This window comes from Astyanax mexicanus, chromosome 25 (assembly GCF_023375975.1).
Source record: "Astyanax mexicanus isolate ESR-SI-001 chromosome 25, AstMex3_surface, whole genome shotgun sequence".
Taxonomy (NCBI): Eukaryota; Metazoa; Chordata; class Actinopteri; order Characiformes; family Acestrorhamphidae; genus Astyanax; species Astyanax mexicanus.
Genome location: NC_064432.1, coordinates 12,051,777 through 12,076,868, shown reverse-complemented (window position 1 = coordinate 12,076,868; position 25,092 = coordinate 12,051,777).

The window sequence follows — 25,092 nt, the reverse complement described above, 5'->3', positions numbered from 1 at the left end:
AGGCATATTATTGTCCATGAGAAGACAGGCTTTCTCTGAGAAACCTACTTACTCACTACTACTACTACTACTACTACTACTACTACTACTACTACTACTACTACTAATAATAATAATAATAATAATAATAATGATTATTATTATTATTATTATTATTATTATTATTATTATTATTATTATTATTATTATTATTATTATGGTAGTTGTTGTTGTTGTATCTTGCAAGATGTTTTTCCCCCCCTTCCATTTGCAAAAGTTGCCCACTGGTGATCCACTAAGCAGTACATATGTTAAGGCATTTCATTTGTTGTATTATTTCTTTTTTGTTTGGGTACATTTGAAGGGACAAAATGAAACAGAAAACAAATGAAACTAACACAAATAAATATATTATAATGTATATACATAAAATAATATATATATAAAACACATAAGACATAGAAAAAGAAACTAAAAGATATATGTGAAATGATATGAAATTATATGTATGTTCATGTATTTATTATTATATGTGTGTGGATGTGTGTGTGAGAGTGAGCTTGTGTATATCCATAATATGCTATAATTGATGTTTACCTTTTTTCTCTTTTCCAACCACTTCCTTCAACGTGTCCCAGCATTTATTTTGTATGCATGAAAAGATATTAATATTAAGACATTTTAAACATAATAAATGTATTAATAATTTTATGTAATGCTATCTCCATGTAACATTGACATAGGTTTAATGTACTGATCTTGTAAATTGTTGTTTTGTCTTTGTTTGTGTGTGGTTTGACAGACAGTTCTAAGGGAGATGTTTTTTGGTGGAGCTTGGAGTCCATCTGCTGGTCGAAGGAATACACTGCAGAGATTTATGAATGAGTGAGTGAGAATACAAATCTTTTGACCTGTTTTGAAATTTTATTTGTTTACATGAATTTGGATTACGAGGGCCACATATGGTTGTCTAATTGTGTTAGTTCACATGGATCAAGAGAGTTTTTAACTGCAATATTATATGTGTAGCGAAGTGAGCGAAATGGCTCGGGTCTGAGAGGGAATGACGGATTGAAATTCAAATATTAACAACTATTTAATTTGAGTTGTAATGTATTTGCTACTCCCAGCACCATTTATGAAGTACTTTAGAGGTACGCATTAGTAGACGTTTAGTGAACTCCGTAATTGAGTACACTTAGTTTGGCGAATACACTTTAACAAATAGCTTATATTTGATCAAACATGCATGAGACACAGTAATCGTGCTTCGTGTGTGCCACATTTTGGATTTCACACGGCAGATTATTATCCATGAGAAGACAGGCTGTCTCTGAGAAACATACTTACTCACTACTACTACTACTAATACTACTAATAAATATTATTATTATTATGGTTATTTATTCGACTGTTCCAACACTCTGTGATTTAGAGCTTATTGTGTTACATTACGACAGGTTTCTGACCCATAGTTTATTTCAAGAGATGGCCTACAAATGTGTACTTTTCATCACATTCACAATTTGATTAGGGCATTTGTCTTTTATATATTATCATATAAAGATAATAGAATGAGATTCCTTTATTCAGTTGGTTAACACGATCCGCATATATGGCTACAACTTTATAATAAAGAGCAGAGGATCTTGCCCCCTTCCATTTGCAAATGTTGCCCACTGATGATCCACTAAGCCTGAAATATGTTAAAGCAGGATTTTTTGCCGTGTTATTTTTTGTTGTAGGAAATTTGAAGGGACAATACGAAACATAAACCAAAAAAAAACATAACAAGAATAACTCTAATAAAATGTATATACCTAAAATAATCTATATCTATATATATATATATATATATATATATATATATATATATATATATATATATAAACCAGAAAAGAAATAGAAAAATGAACAAGAAAAGATTATACACAGCTCCTATGATAGAACCCAAAACATGATTCATTCCGCCCTAGTATTTTTGATTGACAAAACATACTAAATATATGTATACATTTCTTTAATGCTATCTCCATGTAACATTGAAATAGGTTTAATGTACTGATCTTGTAAATTGTTGTTTTGTCTCTGTTTGTGTGTGGTTTGACAGACAATTCTAGGGGAGGTGTTTTTTGGGTGGAGCTTGGAGTCCATCTGCTGGTCGAAGGAATACACTGCAGAGATTTGTAAATGAGTGAGTGGGAATACAAATCTTTCTACCTGCTTTTGTAATGTTTTATTTGTTTACATGATTTTGGATTATGAGGGCCACATATGGTTGTGTAGTAGTGTTCATTTCTTATGGATCAAGAGGGTTATTATTAACTGATATAATTATTTTATGTGTAAAGTGAGAAAAAAGGATTGGAGCATATTCCGAAAGATTGTTAGAAAATAAATCAACCTCCCAGCACAATTTTCAAAGTACTTCCGAAGTACACATTAGTAGAAGTTTAATGAACTCCGTAAATACATACACCTAGTTTGACGAATGCACTTTACAAAATGGCTTATATTTGATAAAACGTACATGATACACATTAATCGTCCTTTTTGTGGTCCACACGTTGAATTTCTCAAGGATTATTATTATTAATATTTTTATTAGATTTATTTACTTTTTGTTTTATTGAGTATTTGGGTTTGTACTGCTACTACATGTCTCTTGAGCGATAACACTGGGATTTAGAGATGATGTATTGATATATATTACGACAATATTTATTAAGCTTTTTATTTTTTGGCTGAATATAGGCTTTGTACAACACTCAAACCAACTACTAAAACCAACAAATGAACAAACACACAGCGAAATGTTTTTGTACGTTGCCCTCCGTTTGTTTGGTGAGGGGAAAATATTCAAATGTCCCACGCGGTTCAGTGCTTCATAAAGTCGGTCTGGCAATATGTAATATTCAGCATTCATTGGTGTAAGATATCTACAGTTATTACTTTCAAGCAGATACGGTTTATAATCAGTCTTTCTGTAGCGCTCTAGCGTGCGGGGGCGGTGCGGACGGCCTCACCGCGAGGGGCCACCCAGCTGCTTTGTACTGGGCTCCGCCTCTCTGTCTTCAACTAGGTCCGGTAGAGTAGAATATCAGGCGCCGGCCGGCCGCTCTAACTTCATTCTTTCTCTTCTCGTCGACAGGGAGCAAGAGCAGCAACGATGTCCGGCCGAGGAAAAGGAGGCAAGGGGCTCGGGAAAGGAGGCGCCAAGCGTCACCGCAAAGTTCTTCGCGATAACATCCAGGGCATCACCAAGCCCGCTATCCGCCGTCTTGCGCGTCGTGGTGGCGTCAAGCGTATCTCCGGTCTGATCTACGAGGAGACCCGCGGTGTGCTGAAAGTGTTCCTGGAGAACGTGATCAGAGACGCCGTCACCTACACCGAGCACGCCAAGAGAAAGACCGTCACCGCCATGGATGTGGTGTACGCCCTGAAACGCCAGGGACGCACTCTTTACGGATTCGGAGGTTAAACGCTCGTCTAGAACAACGCAAACAACAACGGCTCTTTTAAGAGCCACCCACAAATCCACCCAAAGACAAGTTTTCCGTGTTTGAATAAGATACAGTAGTTGAATAACACTAAATTTCCCTATATAAAACGTCCCACTGCCCGTGAATTAGCAGATAAAGTGTGGAAATGCACTATGAAAGATATATTTAAGGATATCAGTATTATTGTGTGTGTGTGTGTGTGTACGCTATATATTTATAGATAATTTATACATATATGCCTACCAGTGTGTGTGTGTGTGTGTGTATATGTATACGCACGTGTGTTATTAAAGAATAGATTTTCATCATATAAATATCCGAGTCTGGGAATAAGAAGCGTCAGCGTAAAGTCAATTATTGTATGAGTTTTAGGTAGTTTTAGAGGACCGCCGTAGGATCTCCCGGCCATTCAACTGAACCAGACATTAGTTTACACGAAGGCAAAGTGATGAATAAACATACAGGCGCGCGTTTGTGCGCGCTCTCAAAGCGCATATGTCTTTATTTGTCCGCTTCTAAGCTAACGCATACGAAGCGTCAATTTTTACAAGGTATAAAACGGTCTTAAACTTAGTACACTTAGTCCTACACGGGGGCCGTCGCCTTCGCCGCTGTGTGCGCGGGAAGGCACACAAAGAGCAGGCTGCAGCAGCGGGTGGAGGGTGGAGGGTGGATGGGGTTGGGGGGGGGAGGGGGGAGGGGGGGAGGGGGGGAGGGGTATTACAGTGGAGCGAGCTGTGTTTGTCCAATGGTGGTTTGACGGCATTCGAAAGGCGTGACTCATGTTAATTAGACTAGCAGAGTGTAAATAACGTGGGGGTTAGTCGCCTCCCCCTCATTCTTCAGTCTAACTCGAAGACGAGCAGGATGCCTGAGCCAGCAAAGTCCGCCCCGAAGAAGGGCTCCAAGAAGGCCGTCACCAAGACCGCCGGCAAGGGAGGCAAGAAGCGCAGAAAGTCCAGGAAGGAGAGCTATGCCATCTACGTCTACAAGGTGCTGAAGCAGGTCCACCCCGACACCGGAATCTCCTCAAAGGCGATGGGTATCATGAACTCCTTCGTGAACGACATCTTCGAGCGCATCGCCGGTGAGTCTTCCCGCCTGGCTCACTACAACAAGCGTTCCACCATCACCTCCAGGGAGATCCAGACCGCCGTGCGCCTGCTTCTGCCCGGCGAGCTGGCCAAGCACGCCGTCTCCGAGGGAACAAAGGCCGTCACCAAGTACACCAGCTCCAAGTAAAGAGCGAACCCGCTCCGATCAAACCCAACGGCTCTTTTAAGAGCCACCCACGTTTTCCACTAAAGAGCAGCGTTCCGTGTCCCTTTTCTAATGTGTTTTAAAAAAAACACACACATTAAGTATTCATATACGTAGTGTGTGTGTGTGTGTGTGTGTGTATTGTAGTGAATGTGTATATTTATATGTATAAAAATAATAAATAAAATTGTGAACACACAATATATAGATATATATATATGTATATAGATATATATAGATATATATGTATATAGATATATGTGTATATATATATGTATATAGATATATGTGTGTATATATATATATATATATATATATATATATATATATACACGTATATATATATACGTATATATATATATATATAGATATATGTATATGTATATAGATATATGTATCTGTATATAGATATATGTATATGTATATAGATATATATGTATATATATATAGATATGTGTATATATATATATATACGTATATATACGTATATATATATATATATATATATATATATATATATATATATATATATAGATATATGTATATGTATATAGATATATGTATCTGTATATAGATATATGTATATGTATATAGATATATATGTATATATATATATAGATATAGATATATAGATAGAAGAAATGGAAGGCGCATGATTCCCCATTATGTGCTGGGCTAAGCAGTGACTAGTGACACTAGTGACCAGTACATAGGTGGTCAATAAATCACACAAATAGTACATAAGAGGTGGTACAGCACAAAGTGTGTTTAAGAGATTATGCTATTCATGGGGAAGTGACATATTGCACAACGTCTATGCCTAGAGGAGATAAAAGTACACATATGTATGTACACATTTGCCACGTGCAAAGTGCTATAATTACTATAGCGCTAGATTATTATAGTGCTATAATTAAAGAACAGTTGAGCTTACCTATTAGTAACACAATCCCAATGATAAGCGTGTAACTGCTCTGCCCTATGACACATACTGTGACAAACTCTGTTGTAATTTGTTTCAAGAAAATACAGCCAATGAATCTAGAAATACACCAAAACTAGCTCCTAGTGAGCTGCATATAAACATGTGATTAGAAATCATATGTCGCTATGAATGATTAATGTTAAATGTAACCTATTTGTGGTGTTACTAACTTTTTCCTGCATCCATAAACAGAAAATCAGCTGTAAGACACACAAAACACACCCTACACGACTGTTGGTCCAACATCTGAGCTTCCACACCTGATGCTGCTAACGAGAGCCGCGTGTGAACGATAGAGCCAGGTGTGCTTCGTCTTACAAAGGCATAAATAAGCCCCCTCCCAGGTCAGCAAGCGAGACCCCAATTTTGGCGTCATGTTTGTCTTAACAGGCAGCAAGTAGAACCAGATCAGGGTAGTAAAGCAACACGCTTACTGTTTGGAGTAGAAATTTAGCTTATTATGCTGCTGCACACAGCTAGGCCTCAGAGTTCTACAGGTGCTGGTGGTTTAGGTATATTGATAAGTTAGGCCTCAGTTATGTAGTGTTTCTGCAGTGTTTTTAGGTCTATTTATATGTTAGGCCTGAGTAGTATAGTGCTTCTGCAGTGTTTTTAGGTATATTGATAAGTTAGGCATCAGTTATGTAGTGCTGCTGCAGCATTTTCAGGTATATTTATATGTTAGGTCTCATAAATATACCTGCACACACTGCAGCAGCACTACATTACTATGTTACGCCTGAGTATCATAGTGCTGCTTCAGTGTGTGCAGGTATATTTCTACGTTAGGCCTGTCTGTCATAGTGTTGCTGCAGCGTGTGCAGGTGTATTTAGAAGCTAGGCCTCAGTTCATCGGGTGCTGGTGGAATGCGTACGTGTAAGAGCCGCAGCTAGCCAACAAGGTTCTACAGCAGGTAGAGTGAGCGCGCAGGTAAAAGTAGGCACTAGGCCTCAGTGTTACAGTGCTGCTTCAGTGTGTTCAGGTTAATTTAGGAGCTAGGCCTCAGTAATAGGGTGCTGCTGCAGTGTTTTTTTCGTTATATTTATATGTTAGGCCTCAGTAGTATATACCTGCACACACTGCAGCAGCACTATAAGTTAGGGCTGAGTATCATAGTGCTGCTGCAGTGTGTGCAGGTACATTTAGGTGCTAGGCCTCAGTTATGTAGTGCTGCCGCAGAGTTTTCATGTCTATTTATATGTTAGGCCTGAGCAATATAGTGCTTCTGCAGCGTTTTTAGGTATATTGATTTGTTAGGCCTCAGTATTGTAGTGCTGCTTCAGTGTGTGCAGGTACATTTAGGAGCTAGGCCTCATAAATATACCCCCAAAAAAAACACTGCAGCAGCACCATTTTACTATGTTATGCCTCAGTAGTATATACCTGCACACACTGCAGCAGCACAAAGTTAGGGCTGAGTATCATAGTGCTGCTGCAGTGTGTGCAGGTACATTTAGGAGCTAGGCCTCAGTAATGTAGTGCTGCCGCAGCGTTTTTAAGTATCTTGATAAGTAAGGCCTCAGTTATGTAGTGCTGCCGCAGTGTTTTCTGGTCTATTTCTAAGTAAGGCCTCAGTAATGTAGTGCTGCTGCAGTGTTTTTAGGTATCTTGATAAGTAAGGCCTCAGTTATGTAGTGGTTCTGCAGAGTTTTTAGGTATATTGATTTGTTAGGCCTCAGTATTATAGTGCTGCTGCAGTGTGTGCAGGTACATTTAGGAGCTAGGCCTCAGTAATATAGTGCTTCTGCAGCGTATTTAGATCTATTTATATGTTAGGCCTGAGCAATATAGTGCTTCTGCAGCGTATTTAGGTCTATTTATATGTTAGGCCTGAGCAATATAGTGCTTCTGCAGTGTTTTTCGGTGTCTTGATAAGTTAGGCCTCAGTTATGTAGTGCTGCTGCAGCGTGTGCAGGTGTATTTAGAAGCTAGGCCTCAGAGTTCTACGGGTGCTTGTGGAATGCGTACGCGTAAGAGCCGCAGCTAGGCAACGAGGTTCTACAGCAGGTAGAGTGAGCGCGCAGGTAAAAGTAGGCACTAGGCCTCAGTATTATAGTGCTGCTGCAGTGTTTTTTTTTTAGTTATATTTATATGTTATGCCTCAGTAGTATATACCTGCACACACTGCAGCAGCACTATAAGTTAGGGCTGAGTATCATAGTGCTGCTGCAGTGTGTGCAGGTACATTTAGGAGCTAGGCCTCATAAATATACCAAAAAAAAACACTGCAGCAGCACCATTTTACTATGTTATGCCTCAGTAGAATATACCTGCACACACTGCAGCAGCACTAAGTTAGGGCTGAGTATCATAGTGCTGCTGCAGTGTGTGCAGGTACATTTAGGAGCTAGGCCTCAGTAATGTAGTGCTGCTGCAGTGTTTTTAAGTATCTTGATAAGTAAGGCCTCAGTAATGTAGTGCTGCTGCAGTGTTTTTAGGTATCTTGATAAGTAAGGGCTCAGTTATGTAGTGCTGCCGCAGTGTTTTTAGGTATCTTGATAAGTAAGGGCTCAGTTATGTAGTGCTGCCGCAGTGTTTTTAGGTATCTTGATAAGTAAGGGCTCAGTTATGTAGTGCTGCCGCAGTGTTTTTAGGTATCTTGATAAGTAAGGCCTCAGTTATGTAGTGGTTCTGCAGAGTTTTCATGTCTGTTTATATGTTAGGCCTGAGCAATATAGTGCTTCTGCAGCGTTTTTAGGTATATTGATTTGTTAGGCCTCAGTATTATAGTGCTGATTCAGTGTGTGCAGGTACATTTAGGAGCTAGGCCTCATATAAATAACAAAAAAAAACACTGCAGAGCACCATTTTACTATGTTATGCCTCAGTAGAATATACCTGCACACACTGCAGCAGCACTATAAGTTAGGGCTGAGTATCATAGGGCTGCTGCAGTGTGTGCAGGTACATTTAGGAGCTAGGCCTCAGTAATGTAGTGCTGCCGCAGTGTTTTCAGGTCTATTTAGATGTTAGCCCTGAGCAATATAGTGCTTCTGCAGCGTATTTAGGTCTATTTATATGTTAGGCCTGAGCAATATAGTGCTTCTGCAGTGTTTTTCGGTGTATTTAGAAGCTAGGCCTCAGAGTTCTACGGGTGCTTGTGGAACGCGTACGCGTAAGAGCCGCAGCTAGGCAACGAGGTTCTACAGCAGGTAGAGTGAGCGCGCAGGTAAAAGTAGGCACTAGGCCTCAGTGTTACAGTGCTGCTGCGGTGTGTTCAGGTAAAGTTAGGAGTTAGGCCTCAGTATTGCAGCGCTCGTGGAGTGTGAATTTAGCCGCTAGGCCTCAGCCTTCCGATTGACAGAATGTTCATGTAGGCCTTTACCTACTGCTATATTTGGATCTATTAAAAATGTTACCACAATAAAAGTGTGGCCTCACGCTCTTTTTTTTTTCTTCTGTATTAGGGTTCTGGGCGGTTGGGGTTGCAATGAATTAGTGTTATAGGGGATTAGGGTTGTAATAAATTAGAGTTAGGGTTGTAATAAATTAGGGTTATGGGGCTTAGGGTTACAATATATTAGGGTTATGGGGCTTAGGGTTAGAATATGTTAAGGTTATGGGGCTTAGGGTTAGAATATATTAGGGTTAGAATATGTTAGGGTTATGGGGCTTAGGGTTAGAATATGTTAGGGTTATGGTGCTTAGGGTTAGAATATATTAGGGTTAGAATATGTTAGGGTTATGGGGCTTAGGGTTAGAATATATTAGGGTTATGGGGCTTAGGGTTAGAATATGTTAGGGTTAGGGTGCTTAGGGTTAGAATATATTAGGGTTGAGGGGCTTAGGGTTAGAATATGTTAGGGTTAGGAGGTTTAGAGTTAGAATAAATTAGGGTTGGGGGGTCTTAGGGCTGGTGGAGGGCCGGTGTTTGGGGGAATTAGGGCTCGTTACCGGAGCGCCGAGTCGATTCAGGTGCGCCTAACGAGCCGCGCCCGGAGCCCGGGACCCACAAGAGCCGAGCGCTCCACGAGGAGCGCCGATCCGAGTGCGGGGCGCCGGCGACGAAGACCAGGCGGCGACAAAGACGCGTGGGAGTCGACTGCGGGAGTCGTCCATTCGCGCAACACACCGCGCGCGCACTGTGCTTTACGCACTCCACAAGGGCGCCCCGCAACACCAGCTAAACTACGCACACGCGCCTCACACACCCGACACGCTCTCGCCCACACTCTCCTCCGACGACACCCACGCCGTTCGCCCCGCTCGCGATACCCTTTCACGACATTATTACACGATAAGCACGCCAAATGCGCCGTTGCCCGTTCGGAGCGCGGCCGGCTCGGCGCGCTTCGAGGAGCGCCGCGAGAAAGGCGCCGTCCGCACGCCGCCCTTTCCGCCTTCACGACACGCGAGGGGGCCTCTCGGAGGCGGGAGAGTGCTTTAACGCTCGCCAGGTTGGCCACGCGCGCGGATTTCGTGCGAGAAACGCGGCGAGAAAACACAACGCGAGCCTGCAGCTGCGCCACGGCTGCACAGCACCGGCCGGGTTGAGTCTACAACGTTCTCATGCGGCGCTTAAGGGCCGCCCCCCTCGCCGCTGAGGGAGGTTCCACAGAACGCTACAGCAGCAGACACACAGTGCTCGCTCCAGCACGCAGCAAAGCAGAACGATGGCAGAAGTCGCTCCCGCCCCAGCCGCCTCGGCGCCCGCCAAGGCCCCCAAGAAGAAGGCGGCCGCCCGCCCCAAGAAGGCCGGCCCCAGCGTCGGCGAGCTTATCGTCAAGGCCGTCTCGGCATCCAAGGAGAGGAGCGGCGTGTCCCTCGCCGCCCTGAAGAAAGCCCTGGCTGCCGGCGGCTACGACGTGGAGAAGAACAACTCTCGCGTTAAGATCGCCGTCAAGAGCCTCGTCACCAAGGGCACTCTGGTGCAGACCAAAGGCACCGGCGCGTCGGGCTCTTTCAAGCTCAACAAGAAGCAGGCCGAGGCCAAGAAGAAGCCGGCCAAGAAGGCTGCTCCTAAAGCCAAGAAGCCCGCCGCCAAGAAACCGGCTGCCGCGAAAAAGCCCAAGAAGGTAGCGGCGAAGAAGCCCGCCGCGGCCAAGAAGTCTCCCAAAAAGGCCAAGAAACCCGCAGCGGCTGCGAAGAAGGCAACCAAGAGCCCCAAGAAGGCGAAGAAGCCGGCGGCTCCCAAGAAAGCCACCAAGAGCCCAAAGAAAGCCAAGGCTGTCAAGCCCAAAGCGGCCAAGCCCAAGGCGGCGAAGCCCAAGAAGGCTGCCCCCAAGAAGAAGTAAACGGTGCCGTTTACCTTCATGTTTTGTTCCTCTCTAACAACGGCTCTTTTAAGAGCCACCCACAGTTTCGTTTCAAAGAGCTTCCTTTGCTATAAACACGTACATATATGTATTCAAAGCATATAACAGTGTCTAATGTGTATGGCGTATGACACTATTTATCGTTGTATGATCATCATTTTAACATACAAATACGGCTCCCATATAAGTAGCTGTCATAGCACAACCACAGCCACTGTAGGTATTCGTTTCATTAGTTTGTTTATTAGGTTATTTCTTTTCGTTTACAACTTTAGATTTATTTGAGCGGGAAGGCATAAGTCTCTGTCTGCAGCAGTAGGTCTCTGTCTCACACACACACAAAGCAGGCAGCACGAGGAGGAGGGGGAGGTGGGGGCCCAAAGCGAGCAGCGGAGGGCGGGCGCTGGCGTTGGACGGCGGACACGCGATTGGCTGTCTCAGCGCCAAGCGTTTACACTGCACGAGGAGGAGGGGGGAGGAGGCTGCACGAGGAGGAGGGGGGAGCGGCCGCTAGAGTTCGACGGCGGGGACGCTATTGGCTGTTGCTGCGCGAAGCTTGCAGCCAATAGGAACGTAGGCGCTTTTGCTTTATCAACAGCGCCCGGGAGCCTTCTCGCTTTATTTCAGCTTTGTTCAGCGAACACATCTGACCTGCATCATGAGCGGAAGAGGCAAAACCGGCGGCAAGGCTAGGGCCAAGGCCAAGACTCGCTCTTCCCGCGCTGGGCTGCAGTTCCCCGTGGGCCGTGTGCACAGGCTCCTGCGCAAAGGAAACTACGCAGAGCGTGTTGGCGCCGGTGCCCCCGTCTACCTTGCCGCCGTGCTGGAGTATCTTACCGCTGAGATTCTCGAGTTGGCCGGCAACGCCGCCCGCGACAACAAGAAGACTCGTATCATCCCCCGTCATCTGCAGCTGGCTGTTCGCAACGACGAGGAGTTGAACAAACTGCTCGGAGGAGTTACCATTGCCCAGGGTGGTGTGCTGCCCAACATTCAGGCTGTGCTTCTCCCCAAGAAGACCGAGAAGGCGGTCAAGGCCAAGTAAATCTCCGCTTCTTTGTCCATACCCAAAGGCTCTTTTAAGAGCCACCCAACTCTACTCAAAAAGTGCTACGTTTCCTCACCAGTAACACAACACGCAGTACATGTAATACACGCAAAATACGTGTAGTGCATATTCTATGAATTCCTTTATCACGTTACGTGATAAAGGAATAAACTAAAATGAAAATAGTATATATAACGCGATGTGTGTCTATATTTATATATATATATAGATATGGATATAGATATATATATATATAGATATATATATAGATATAGATATATATAGATATATATAGATATACACATACATGCACACACTATTATGCTTTTGATCAATGAGTAAAAGCACTAAAACAATTGACAAGATAAATATTTACAAGCTGAAAATACCTAGATATATACACACGGGTGGGTATTATGTTCGTGTGTGCGGAGATAAGTATTGTTGAATAAACAAATGAGAGCGATCAACCTGCATTGCGTTTAGTGTACATAAAACCAGGCTGGACAGCAGTAAGCCGCCACTGTGTTCTAACAGCAGTATTTTGCGGTTCGGAATGACGGCCAATAGCGCGCAAGCTCGATTTTGAAGACGCCCTATCAGACGCTGGCAGCTCCGACACGTCCAATCGGCGACGAGCGGCTCTAAAGCTTAAAAGGGCCGTGAGGAGGCGAGGGAGCGTTATTCTCTTTCAAGAGTTCAGCGCCATGGCAAGAACGAAGCAGACCGCCCGCAAGTCCACCGGTGGCAAGGCCCCGAGGAAGCAGCTGGCCACCAAGGCAGCCCGCAAGAGCGCCCCGGCTACCGGCGGCGTGAAGAAGCCTCACCGTTACAGGCCCGGCACCGTCGCTCTGAGAGAGATCCGTCGCTACCAGAAATCCACTGAGCTGTTGATCCGCAAGCTGCCCTTCCAGCGCCTGGTGCGTGAGATCGCTCAGGACTTCAAGACCGATCTGCGCTTCCAGAGCTCCGCCGTCATGGCTCTGCAGGAGGCAAGCGAGGCGTACTTGGTGGGTCTGTTTGAAGACACTAACCTGTGCGCCATCCACGCCAAGAGAGTCACCATTATGCCTAAGGACATCCAGCTGGCCCGCCGTATCCGCGGAGAGCGCGCTTAAACGGAGCGCTTTGACGTTTTCCCTTAATACCCAACGGCTCTTTTAAGAGCCACCTACCTGTGTCTGTGCCAAAAGAGTTGTTTTTCTACATGCGTTTTATATGCATTTATATATATTATATTTATTATATAAAATTATACATTGTTTTGAGTACACTTAGTACTACTTTTGCATACAACATTCATATATAATATATATATATATATATATATATATGTATATATATATATATATATATATATATATATATATATATATGTATATATATGTATATATTATATTCTGTGTATTATATATATTATATTATATGCGTGTGTGTATGTATGTATATATATGTGTATATATATATATATATATATATATATATAATATATATATGTATGTATACATATATATATAATATATATGTATGTATACATACATATATTATATATATGTATGTATACATACACACATGCATATAATATATATAATTTATACATTGTTTTGAGTACACTTAGTACTACTTTTTCATACAACATTCATATATATATATATATGAATGTTGTATGAAAAAGTAGTACTAAGTGTACTCAAAACAATGTATACATTTAACATAACGTACATTTTATCAATATTTCGCGCCTTTTTAATAGCCAGCAATTACTAGAGCTTACTGCAATGGCTAAATACATAGAAACACACAAGCACAAGATTTATGAGCACATTATTGGTGAAATAATAGAGAAAGGCATCTATATATATATTATGTGTGTGTGCGTGAGTACTGAGGGAACTGCTGCATGTAACACTGATGGAGCTTGGATGCCACCGTGTGGTTCAACTGCACCATTGCATGCACTGTTATAAGTTGCAAGAGTTCTGTTATAAGTGTGTGTGTGGTGACATAAATTGAACTCTTCTTACTGAAAAAGGCATTGTTTCACTACACGGCGGCATCCATCAGTGTTACATGTGCAATGTAATATATACACACACATTGATATACTCGGTAATATTGTCATATTCTCTCTAGATATTAATATATACCTAGCTACATATATATATATATATATATATATATATATATATATATATATATCGTGAGGTTTACTTAATGTATAGATTATGGACGTATCATAAGACTTACAATATATTTATATACGCATGTTTTCATGTTTTAAGAGCTCTCTCTCTCTCTCTCTCTCTCTCTCTCTCTCTCTCTGTATATATATCTAAAAAATATATAGAAACGTTTTATATATTGTTCATATATACACATATATATGTGTTTGTGTGTGTGTGTTGTTAAACAGCGCAATTGCATTGATGAGGCTTAGTACCTTTTCATATGGACATGGAACATAAGACTTACTTCACTTTGTATATATAAGTGTATGTTGAGCTGACTACTTCACGTTTTAAGAGTTTGGATGCCACCATGTGGTTAAAGTTCTGTATTGCATTGCTCAAGAATATATCTATATAATTCTTGAGCATATATATTTATTGTTTTTTTCCTTTTTTTATGGAAAGAAAATTAGACATTCATGCAAACACACGCACACATATATATTGAGGCAATGTGTCTTTGCAATGTTTGAGCATATCTTGTGGCTGTGTATGAGACTATGTCCAAAACCACATTGACTCGTAAATATAAAGGAAAAATCAAATGTAGATATCCCATTTAAACTTTTTATTTGGAATTATTTATTGGGTCCAGGAGATGGCAGCAACGTCACATTCCTTAAATTACATCTTCTCTCTAATTGCAGGGCAAATATTATATGTAATACAGATAAACTTTGTGGAAAGGTCCAAATTGGCTTGACTCTGGTTTTTCATCTTACTATTGGTAATAATCAATCTAATCAATCTATATTTTCCTGGGACAATATACAATTACCTTTAATACATGTAAATAAATGAAAATAGTAATACTACTACTTGTAATGATGATGATGATGATGATAATAATAATCATAATAATGTTAATTACTAAATGACTAATAATAAAATTAATAATTATACATAATATCACCAATCATATAATAACAATAAATTATGAGTAATAAACTCTTAATAGTAAATAAAATGACTAATATTACCATTACTAATAGTAATACAAATTACTTATATGAACATTTATAATACTACTACTACTCCTACTCCTACTACTACTACTACTAATAATAATAATAATAATAATAATAATAACAATCAGAATGATACTACTAATAATTAATAATAACAAATTATTATTCACTATTTATTAATAAAGCATTATTAATATTTATTATACGTAATCAAATTTACCAACATTAACACTAATATAATTAATGATATTATGGCGTTAATAAAAAAATTAATAATTAAACAAAAAAATAAAATATAATAATAATAAATATTCTTATTCTTATTATAATTTTTTTTATTATTATTATTATGACTTTCTTTGGTATTTGACCATAGGGTGATTTTTTTAGACACGTGTACATGGCACTACTAAGACTTTAGTCTCTCTCTCTCTCTCTCTCTCTCTCTCTACACACACACACACACACTATATATATATATATATATATATATATATATATATATATATATATATATATATATATATATATATATATATATAATAAAGATATATATTATATGTATATTCTCCGGCCACGGGTGGAGTGTCTGGAGTGCTAGTTTGTTGGCTATCTGGGCTGCTAGCTAGGTGAGTGAAGCTAAATTAGCGATTAGCATGTACCATTAAATTGGCCAAATATACTGCACTAAACTAGCAGGTAGGTGTTCATTCTGTCCCCTGTGTATGTATTTTATATTGTGATTAGTGTATTTAGCCACAGTGTTGTTGAAACTCGCCTACATGAGCGGTTGCTATGGCTTCCGAATAGGTAACTAGGCGCTAGCATAGCTTAGCTTAGCTTAGCGTGCGGGTTTGTTTACGTTTTCGTGGTTCACAAAATGGCGGCCATTCCCTTCTCTAGGTCAGAGGTCAGAGGTCACGAGGTACAGCGAATTTGATGTGTAGTTTATTAATGTAATTGCATTAAATTATCTTTTTACGGGGCAAAGTTTAACTGCAATGTCCATTCCCCCACTCTCTAAAAATCTACCGTTTGTGGATATTTGGTTTTCCTTAAATGGCCGCCATTTTGCGTAATTCTGCTCGCTAAATATTGCTTACACAAGTTAAGAGTTACTAAACGTTGAAGCAATACATGTTTTTTGGCCGTGCTTTTAATTTCTAACTATTTTGGATAGAAGAAAGAAATACATTTTTGGAGCTAAGGTTAAAGGCAAGATTTAAACCGCTACTCTCTGACAAGTGAACCAAGTCTTTAGGACACATTTAAATATTTCATCATTGGTATACTTGACTTGAGTCCTAAGAAATAATTAAATCTTTACTAATTATGTCATTGGCGTTCTGTCCAATTGTTAAGGTGTATTTTAAGGTGTGTTAATATGTGTAATAATAATTATAACATGAATAATGTTAATTTGTTGTGTATATATATATAGTTATATATGAGTTATTTATTTATTTAATGCTATCTCTATGGAAGGTTGAAATAGGTTTAATGTACTGATCTTGTTTTTTGGTGGAGCTTGCAGCCCATCTGCTGGTCGAATGCAGACACTGCAAAGAATTATGAATGAGTGGGTGAGAAAGCAAATCTTTTTACCTGTTTTGAAATGTTTTATTTGTTTACATGAATTTGGATTAGGGGGGCCACATATGGTGGTCTAATACTGTTATTTCACATGGATCAGGAGAAATTTTCACTGAACCAAATATCTTATGTGTAGAGTGAGTGAAAAGGATTGGGGCATAGTGCGAATTATTGACATGAATTCGAATAATAACAAATATTTTATTTGAGTTGTCAATTATTTACAAAGCCCAGCACAATTTTTGAAGTACTTTAGAGGTACACATTAGTAGAAGTTTAATGAACTCTGTAATTGAGTACACTTAGTTTGACGAATACACTTGAAAACTCTTTTCTATTTGATAAAACATACATGAGACACAGTAATCGTGCTTCGTGTGTTCCACAATTTGGATTTCACAAGGCATATTATTGTCCATGAGAAGACAGGCTTTCTCTGAGAAACCTACTTACTCACTACTACTACTACTACTACTACTACTACTACTACTACTACTACTACTACTAATAATAATAATAATAATAATAATAATAATGATTATTATTATTATTATTATTATTATTATTATTATTATTATTATTATTATTATTATTATTATTATGGTAGTTGTTGTTGTTGTATCTTGCAAGATGTTTTTCCCCCCCTTCCATTTGCAAAAGTTGCCCACTGGTGATCCACTAAGCAGTACATATGTTAAGGCATTTCATTTGTTGTATTATTTCTTTTTTGTTTGGGTACATTTGAAGGGACAAAATGAAACAGAAAACAAATGAAACTAACACAAATAAATATATTATAATGTATATACATAAAATAATATATATATAAAACACATAAGACATAGAAAAAGAAACTAAAAGATATATGTGAAATGATATGAAATTATATGTATGTTCATGTATTTATTATTATATGTGTGTGGATGTGTGTGTGAGAGTGAGCTTGTGTATATCCATAATATGCTATAATTGATGTTTACCTTTTTTCTCTTTTCCAACCACTTCCTTCAACGTGTCCCAGCATTTATTTTGTATGCATGAAAAGATATTAATATTAAGACATTTTAAACATAATAAATGTATTAATAATTTTATGTAATGCTATCTCCATGTAACATTGACATAGGTTTAATGTACTGATCTTGTAAATTGTTGTTTTGTCTTTGTTTGTGTGTGGTTTGACAGACAGTTCTAAGGGAGATGTTTTTTGGTGGAGCTTGGAGTCCATCTGCTGGTCGAAGGAATACACTGCAGAGATTTATGAATGAGTGAGTGAGAATACAAATCTTTTGACCTGTTTTGAAATTTTATTTGTTTACATGAATTTGGATTACGAGGGCCACATATGGTTGTCTAATTGTGTTAGTTCACATGGATCAAGAGAGTTTTTAACTGCAATATTATATGTGTAGCGAAGTGAGCGAAATGGCTCGGGTCTGAGAGGGAATGACGGATTGAAATTCAAATATTAACAACTATTTAATTTGAGTTGTAATGTATTTGCTACTCCCAGCACCATTTATGAAGTACTTTAGAGGTACGCATTAGTAGACGTTTAGTGAACTCCGTAATTGAGTACACTTAGTTTGGCGAATACACTTTAACAAATAGCTTATATTTGATCAAACATGCATGAGACACAGTAATCGTGCTTCGTGTGTGCCACATTTTGGATTTCACACGGCAGATTATTATCCATGAGAAGACAGGCTGTCTCTGAGAAACATACTTACTCACTACTACTACTACTAATACTACTAATAAATATTATTATTATTATGGTTATTTATTCGACTGTTCCAACACTCTGTGATTTAGAGCTTATTGTGTTACATTACGACAGGTTTCTGACCCATAGTTTATTTCAAGAGATGGCCTACAAATGTGTACTTTTCATCACATTCACAATTTGATTAGGGCATTTGTCTTTTATATATTATCATATAAAGATAATAGAATGAGATTCCTTTATTCAGTTGGTTAACACGATCCGCATATATGGCTACAACTTTATAATAAAGAGCAGAGGATCTTGCCCCCTTCCATTTGCAAATGTTGCCCACTGATGATCCACTAAGCCTGAAATATGTTAAAGCAGGATTTTTTGCCGTGTTATTTTTTGTTGTAGGAAATTTGAAGGGACAATACGAAACATAAACCAAAAAAAAACATAACAAGAATAACTCTAATAAAATGTATATACCTAAAATAATCTATATCTATATATATATATATATATATATATATATATATATATATATATATATATATATATATATATAAACCAGAAAAGAAATAGAAAAATGAACAAGAAAAGATTATACACAGCTCCTATGATAGAACCCAAAACATGATTCATTCCGCCCTAGTATTTTTGATTGACAAAACATACTAAATATATGTATACATTTCTTTAATGCTATCTCCATGTAACATTGAAATAGGTTTAATGTACTGATCTTGTAAATTGTTGTTTTGTCTCTGTTTGTGTGTGGTTTGACAGACAATTCTAGGGGAGGTGTTTTTTGGGTGGAGCTTGGAGTCCATCTGCTGGTCGAAGGAATACACTGCAGAGATTTGTAAATGAGTGAGTGGGAATACAAATCTTTCTACCTGCTTTTGTAATGTTTTATTTGTTTACATGATTTTGGATTATGAGGGCCACATATGGTTGTGTAGTAGTGTTCATTTCTTATGGATCAAGAGGGTTATTATTAACTGATATAATTATTTTATGTGTAAAGTGAGAAAAAAGGATTGGAGCATATTCCGAAAGATTGTTAGAAAATAAATCAACCTCCCAGCACAATTTTCAAAGTACTTCCGAAGTACACATTAGTAGAAGTTTAATGAACTCCGTAAATACATACACCTAGTTTGACGAATGCACTTTACAAAATGGCTTATATTTGATAAAACGTACATGATACACATTAATCGTCCTTTTTGTGGTCCACACGTTGAATTTCTCAAGGATTATTATTATTAATATTTTTATTAGATTTATTTACTTTTTGTTTTATTGAGTATTTGGGTTTGTACTGCTACTACATGTCTCTTGAGCGATAACACTGGGATTTAGAGATGATGTATTGATATATATTACGACAATATTTATTAAGCTTTTTATTTTTTGGCTGAATATAGGCTTTGTACAACACTCAAACCAACTACTAAAACCAACAAATGAACAAACACACAGCGAAATGTTTTTGTACGTTGCCCTCCGTTTGTTTGGTGAGGGGAAAATATTCAAATGTCCCACGCGGTTCAGTGCTTCATAAAGTCGGTCTGGCAATATGTAATATTCAGCATTCATTGGTGTAAGATATCTACAGTTATTACTTTCAAGCAGATACGGTTTATAATCAGTCTTTCTGTAGCGCTCTAGCGTGCGGGGGCGGTGCGGACGGCCTCACCGCGAGGGGCCACCCAGCTGCTTTGTACTGGGCTCCGCCTCTCTGTCTTCAACTAGGTCCGGTAGAGTAGAATATCAGGCGCCGGCCGGCCGCTCTAACTTCATTCTTTCTCTTCTCGTCGACAGGGAGCAAGAGCAGCAACGATGTCCGGCCGAGGAAAAGGAGGCAAGGGGCTCGGGAAAGGAGGCGCCAAGCGTCACCGCAAAGTTCTTCGCGATAACATCCAGGGCATCACCAAGCCCGCTATCCGCCGTCTTGCGCGTCGTGGTGGCGTCAAGCGTATCTCCGGTCTGATCTACGAGGAGACCCGCGGTGTGCTGAAAGTGTTCCTGGAGAACGTGATCAGAGACGCCGTCACCTACACCGAGCACGCCAAGAGAAAGACCGTCACCGCCATGGATGTGGTGTACGCCCTGAAACGCCAGGGACGCACTCTTTACGGATTCGGAGGTTAAACGCTCGTCTAGAACAACGCAAACAACAACGGCTCTTTTAAGAGCCACCCACAAATCCACCCAAAGACAAGTTTTCCGTGTTTGAATAAGATACAGTAGTTGAATAACACTAAATTTCCCTATATAAAACGTCCCACTGCCCGTGAATTAGCAGATAAAGTGTGGAAATGCACTATGAAAGATATATTTAAGGATATCAGTATTATTGTGTGTGTGTGTGTGTGTACGCTATATATTTATAGATAATTTATACATATATGCCTACCAGTGTGTGTGTGTGTGTGTGTATATGTATACGCACGTGTGTTATTAAAGAATAGATTTTCATCATATAAATATCCGAGTCTGGGAATAAGAAGCGTCAGCGTAAAGTCAATTATTGTATGAGTTTTAGGTAGTTTTAGAGGACCGCCGTAGGATCTCCCGGCCATTCAACTGAACCAGACATTAGTTTACACGAAGGCAAAGTGATGAATAAACATACAGGCGCGCGTTTGTGCGCGCTCTCAAAGCGCATATGTCTTTATTTGTCCGCTTCTAAGCTAACGCATACGAAGCGTCAATTTTTACAAGGTATAAAACGGTCTTAAACTTAGTACACTTAGTCCTACACGGGGGCCGTCGCCTTCGCCGCTGTGTGCGCGGGAAGGCACACAAAGAGCAGGCTGCAGCAGCGGGTGGAGGGTGGAGGGTGGATGGGGTTGGGGGGGGGAGGGGGGAGGGGGGGAGGGGGGGAGGGGTATTACAGTGGAGCGAGCTGTGTTTGTCCAATGGTGGTTTGACGGCATTCGAAAGGCGTGACTCATGTTAATTAGACTAGCAGAGTGTAAATAACGTGGGGGTTAGTCGCCTCCCCCTCATTCTTCAGTCTAACTCGAAGACGAGCAGGATGCCTGAGCCAGCAAAGTCCGCCCCGAAGAAGGGCTCCAAGAAGGCCGTCACCAAGACCGCCGGCAAGGGAGGCAAGAAGCGCAGAAAGTCCAGGAAGGAGAGCTATGCCATCTACGTCTACAAGGTGCTGAAGCAGGTCCACCCCGACACCGGAATCTCCTCAAAGGCGATGGGTATCATGAACTCCTTCGTGAACGACATCTTCGAGCGCATCGCCGGTGAGTCTTCCCGCCTGGCTCACTACAACAAGCGTTCCACCATCACCTCCAGGGAGATCCAGACCGCCGTGCGCCTGCTTCTGCCCGGCGAGCTGGCCAAGCACGCCGTCTCCGAGGGAACAAAGGCCGTCACCAAGTACACCAGCTCCAAGTAAAGAGCGAACCCGCTCCGATCAAACCCAACGGCTCTTTTAAGAGCCACCCACGTTTTCCACTAAAGAGCAGCGTTCCGTGTCCCTTTTCTAATGTGTTTTAAAAAAAACACACACATTAAGTATTCATATACGTAGTGTGTGTGTGTGTGTGTGTGTGTATTGTAGTGAATGTGTATATTTATATGTATAAAAATAATAAATAAAATTGTGAACACACAATATATAGATATATATATATGTATATAGATATATATAGATATATATGTATATAGATATATGTGTATATATATATGTATATAGATATATGTGTGTATATATATATATATATATATATATATATACACGTATATATATATACGTATATATATATATATATAGATATATGTATATGTATATAGATATATGTATCTGTATATAGATATATGTATATGTATATAGATATATATATATGTATATATATATAGATATGTGTATATATATATATATACGTATATATACGTATATATATATATATATATATATATATATATATATATATATATATAGATATATGTATATGTATATAGATATATGTATCTGTATATAGATATATGTATATGTATATAGATATATATGTATATATATATATAGATATAGATATATAGATAGAAGAAATGGAAGGCGCATGATTCCCCATTATGTGCTGGGCTAAGCAGTGACTAGTGACACTAGTGACCAGTACATAGGTGGTCAATAAATCACACAAATAGTACATAAGAGGTGGTACAGCACAAAGTGTGTTTAAGAGATTATGCTATTCATGGGGAAGTGACATATTGCACAACGTCTATGCCTAGAGGAGATAAAAGTACACATATGTATGTACACATTTGCCACGTGCAAAGTGCTATAATTACTATAGCGCTAGATTATTATAGTGCTATAATTAAAGAACAGTTGAGCTTACCTATTAGTAACACAATCCCAATGATAAGCGTGTAACTGCTCTGCCCTATGACACATACTGTGACAAACTCTGTTGTAATTTGTTTCAAGAAAATACAGCCAATGAATCTAGAAATACACCAAAACTAGCTCCTAGTGAGCTGCATATAAACATGTGATTAGAAATCATATGTCGCTATGAATGATTAATGTTAAATGTAACCTATTTGTGGTGTTACTAACTTTTTCCTGCATCCATAAACAGAAAATCAGCTGTAAGACACACAAAACACACCCTACACGACTGTTGGTCCAACATCTGAGCTTCCACACCTGATGCTGCTAACGAGAGCCGCGTGTGAACGATAGAGCCAGGTGTGCTTCGTCTTACAAAGGCATAAATAAGCCCCCTCCCAGGTCAGCAAGCGAGACCCCAATTTTGGCGTCATGTTTGTCTTAACAGGCAGCAAGTAGAACCAGATCAGGGTAGTAAAGCAACACGCTTACTGTTTGGAGTAGAAATTTAGCTTATTATGCTGCTGCACACAGCTAGGCCTCAGAGTTCTACAGGTGCTGGTGGTTTAGGTATATTGATAAGTTAGGCCTCAGTTATGTAGTGTTTCTGCAGTGTTTTTAGGTCTATTTATATGTTAGGCCTGAGTAGTATAGTGCTTCTGCAGTGTTTTTAGGTATATTGATAAGTTAGGCATCAGTTATGTAGTGCTGCTGCAGCATTTTCAGGTATATTTATATGTTAGGTCTCATAAATATACCTGCACACACTGCAGCAGCACTACATTACTATGTTACGCCTGAGTATCATAGTGCTGCTTCAGTGTGTGCAGGTATATTTCTACGTTAGGCCTGTCTGTCATAGTGTTGCTGCAGCGTGTGCAGGTGTATTTAGAAGCTAGGCCTCAGTTCATCGGGTGCTGGTGGAATGCGTACGTGTAAGAGCCGCAGCTAGCCAACAAGGTTCTACAGCAGGTAGAGTGAGCGCGCAGGTAAAAGTAGGCACTAGGCCTCAGTGTTACAGTGCTGCTTCAGTGTGTTCAGGTTAATTTAGGAGCTAGGCCTCAGTAATAGGGTGCTGCTGCAGTGTTTTTTTCGTTATATTTATATGTTAGGCCTCAGTAGTATATACCTGCACACACTGCAGCAGCACTATAAGTTAGGGCTGAGTATCATAGTGCTGCTGCAGTGTGTGCAGGTACATTTAGGTGCTAGGCCTCAGTTATGTAGTGCTGCCGCAGAGTTTTCATGTCTATTTATATGTTAGGCCTGAGCAATATAGTGCTTCTGCAGCGTTTTTAGGTATATTGATTTGTTAGGCCTCAGTATTGTAGTGCTGCTTCAGTGTGTGCAGGTACATTTAGGAGCTAGGCCTCATAAATATACCCCCAAAAAAAACACTGCAGCAGCACCATTTTACTATGTTATGCCTCAGTAGTATATACCTGCACACACTGCAGCAGCACAAAGTTAGGGCTGAGTATCATAGTGCTGCTGCAGTGTGTGCAGGTACATTTAGGAGCTAGGCCTCAGTAATGTAGTGCTGCCGCAGCGTTTTTAAGTATCTTGATAAGTAAGGCCTCAGTTATGTAGTGCTGCCGCAGTGTTTTCTGGTCTATTTCTAAGTAAGGCCTCAGTAATGTAGTGCTGCTGCAGTGTTTTTAGGTATCTTGATAAGTAAGGCCTCAGTTATGTAGTGGTTCTGCAGAGTTTTTAGGTATATTGATTTGTTAGGCCTCAGTATTATAGTGCTGCTGCAGTGTGTGCAGGTACATTTAGGAGCTAGGCCTCAGTAATATAGTGCTTCTGCAGCGTATTTAGATCTATTTATATGTTAGGCCTGAGCAATATAGTGCTTCTGCAGCGTATTTAGGTCTATTTATATGTTAGGCCTGAGCAATATAGTGCTTCTGCAGTGTTTTTCGGTGTCTTGATAAGTTAGGCCTCAGTTATGTAGTGCTGCTGCAGCGTGTGCAGGTGTATTTAGAAGCTAGGCCTCAGAGTTCTACGGGTGCTTGTGGAATGCGTACGCGTAAGAGCCGCAGCTAGGCAACGAGGTTCTACAGCAGGTAGAGTGAGCGCGCAGGTAAAAGTAGGCACTAGGCCTCAGTATTATAGTGCTGCTGCAGTGTTTTTTTTTTAGTTATATTTATATGTTATGCCTCAGTAGTATATACCTGCACACACTGCAGCAGCAC